The sequence below is a fragment of the Macaca thibetana genome, chromosome 5 (assembly GCF_024542745.1).
Source record: "Macaca thibetana thibetana isolate TM-01 chromosome 5, ASM2454274v1, whole genome shotgun sequence".
Classification (NCBI taxonomy): domain Eukaryota; kingdom Metazoa; phylum Chordata; class Mammalia; order Primates; family Cercopithecidae; genus Macaca; species Macaca thibetana.
In genome coordinates, this window is record NC_065582.1 from 86435181 (window position 1) to 86438474 (window position 3294).

Consider the following 3294-nt stretch of genomic DNA (forward strand, 5'->3'; position numbering starts at 1 on the left):
CATAAAGGTGTTCATAGTAACCCTGAATTACCTTTTGTATTTCTGTGGTATCTGTTGTGATATCTCTCATTTCGTTTCTCGTTGAGCTTATTTGGATCTTCTTTTATTGGTTAATCTCACTAATGGTGTATGAATTTTGTTTATCTATTCAAATAAACAGCTTTTTGTTTCATTTACATTTTGCATTTTTTGTTTCAATTTCATTTAGTTCTGCTCAGATCTTAGTTATTTTTTTTTTCTTCTGTTGGGTTTGGGTTTGGTTTGTTTGGTTTATTCTTGTTTCTCTTGCTCTTTGAGATGTGAACTTAGATTGTCTATTTGTGCTCTTTCAGGATTTTTGATGTAGGCATTTAATGCTATGAACTTTCCTCTTAGCACTGCTTCTGCTGTATCCCAGAGGATTTAACAGGTTGTGTCACTATTATTGTTCAAAGAATTTTTTATTTTCCATCTTGACTTCATTGTTTACCCAAAGAACCTTCAGGAGGAAATTATTTAATTTCTATATATTTGTTTAGTTTTGAGGGTTCTTTTTGGAGTTAATTTCCAATTTAATTTCACTGTGATATGAGAGAGTACTTGATACAATTTTGATTTTCTTAACGTTATTGAGACTTGTTTTGTGGCCTATCATATCATCTGTCTTGGAGAATGTTCCATGTGTGGATGAATAGAACATATATTCTGCAGTTGCTGGGTAGAATGTTCTGTAAATATCTGTTAAGTCCATTTGTTCTGGGTTCTACTTTAACTCTGTTGTTTCTTTGTTGACTTTTGTCTTGATCACCTATTCAGTGGTGTCAGTGGAGTATTAAAGTCCCCCACTATTATTGTGTTGCTGTCTCATTTCTTAGGTCTAGTAGTAATTGTTTTATTAAATTTGGAGCTTCAGTGTTGGGTGAATATATATTTAGGATTGTGATATTTTCCTGCTGGACTAGTTCTCTTATCATTATAAAATGTTCTTCTTAAACATGAGAATTATTGTATTCCCCATTCCTTTTTCCCTCCTTTTGACTCCTTCTTTCCTCCCTCTGTCCTCCCCTCCCATTTTCTTTTTTTAAAAAAAATTATTATACTTTAAGTTCTAGGATACCTGTGCACAACGTGCAGGTTTGATACATAGGTATACATATGCCATGTTGGTTTGATGCACCCATCAACTCATCATTTACATTAATTATTTCTCCTAATGCTGTCCTTCCCCAAACCCCCATCTCCCGACAGGCCCTGGTGTGTGATGTTCCCTGCCCTGTGTCCAAGTGATCTCATTTTTCAGTTCCCACTGATGAGTGAGAACATGCAGTGTTTGGTTTGGTTTTCTGTCCTTGTCATAGTTTGCTGAGAATGATTTCCAGCTTGATTAATGTCACTGCAAAGGACATGAACTCATCCTTTTTTATGGATGCGTATATTCCATGGTGTATATGTGCCACATTTTCTTAATCCAATCTATCATTGATGGACATTTTGGTTGATTCCAAGTCTTTGCTACTGTGAATAGTGTCACAATAAACACACATGTGCATGTGTCTTTATAGCAGCATGATTTACAATCCTTTGGGTATATACGCAGTAATGAGATTGCTGGGTCAAATGGTATTTCTAGTTCTAGATCCTTGAGGGATCGCCACACTGTCTTCCACAATGGTTGAACTAATGTACACTTCACCAACAGTGTAAAAGCATTCCTATTTCTCCACATCCTCTCCAGCATCTGTTGTTTCCTAACTTTTTAATGATCACCATTCTAACTGGTGTGAGATGGTATCTCATTGCGGTTTTGATTTGCATTTCTCTGACGGCCAGTGATGATGAGCATTTTTTCATGTGTCTGTTGGCTGCATAGATGTCTTCTTTTGAGAAGTATCTGTTCATATCCTTTGCCCACTTTTTGATGGGGTTGTTTTTTTCTCGTAAATTTGTTTGAATTCTCTGTAGATTCTGGATGTTAGGCCTTTGTCAGATGGGTAGATTGCAAAAATTTTCTCCCATTCTGTAGGTTACCTATTCACTCTGATGGTAGTTTCTTTTGCTGTGCAGAGCTCTTTAGTTTAATTAGATCCCATTTGTCTATTTTGGCTTTTGTTGCCATTGCTTTTGGTGTTTTAGTCATGAAGTTCTTGCCCATGCCTGTGGCCAGAATGGTGTTGCCTAGGTTTTCTTCCAGGGTTTTTATGGTTTTGGTTCTAACATTTAAGTCTTTAATCAATCTTGAATTAATTTTTGTATAAGGTGTAAGGAAAGGATCCAGTTTCAGCTTTCCACGTATAGCTAGCCAGTTTTCTCAGCACCATCGATTAAGTATAGAATCTTTTCCTCATATCTTGTTTTTGTCAGGTTTGCCAAAGATCAGATGGTTGTAGATGTGTAGCATTATTTCTGAGGCCTCTGTTCTGTTCCATTGATCTACATATCTGTTTTGGCACCAGGACCATGCTGTTTTGGTTACTGTAGCCTTATAGTATAGTTTGAAGTCAGGTAGCATGATGCTCCAGCTTTGTTGTTTTGGCTTAGGATTGTATTGGCAATGCGGGCTCTTTTTTGGTTCCATTTGAACTTTAAAGTAGGTTTTTCCAATTCTGTGAAGAAAGTCATTGGTAGTTTGATGGGGAAGGTATTGTATCTATAAATTAACTTGGGCAGTATGGCCATTTTCATGATGTTGATTCTTCCTATCCATGAGCATGGAATGTTCTTCCATTTGTTTGTGTCCTCTTTTATTTTGTTGAGTAGTGATTTGTTGTTCTCCTTGAAGAGGTCCTTCACATTCCTTGTAAGTTGGATTCCTAGGTATTTTATTCTCTTTGTAGCTATTGTGAATGGGAGTTCACTCATGATTTGGCTCTGTTTGTCTGTTATTGGCGTATAGTAACACTTGTGATTTTTCACATTGATTTTGTATCCTGAGACTTTGCTGGAGCTTAAGGACATTTTGGGCTGAGATGATGGGGTTTTCTAAATATACAATCATGTCATCTGCAAACAGGAACAGTTTGACTTCCTCTTTTCCTAATTGAATACCCTTTATTTCTTTCTCTTTCATGATCACTCTGGCCAGAATTTCCAACACTATGTTGAATAGGAGTGGTGAGAGAGGACATCCTTGTCTTGTGGCAGTTTCCAAAGGGACTGCTTCCAGTTTTTGCCCATTCAGTATGATATTGGCTGTGGGTTTGTCATAAATAGCTCTTATTATTTTGAGATACATTACAGCAATACCTAGTTTATTGGGAATTTTTAGCATGAAGGGCTGTTGAATTTTATTGAAGGCCTTTTCTGCATCTATTGAGA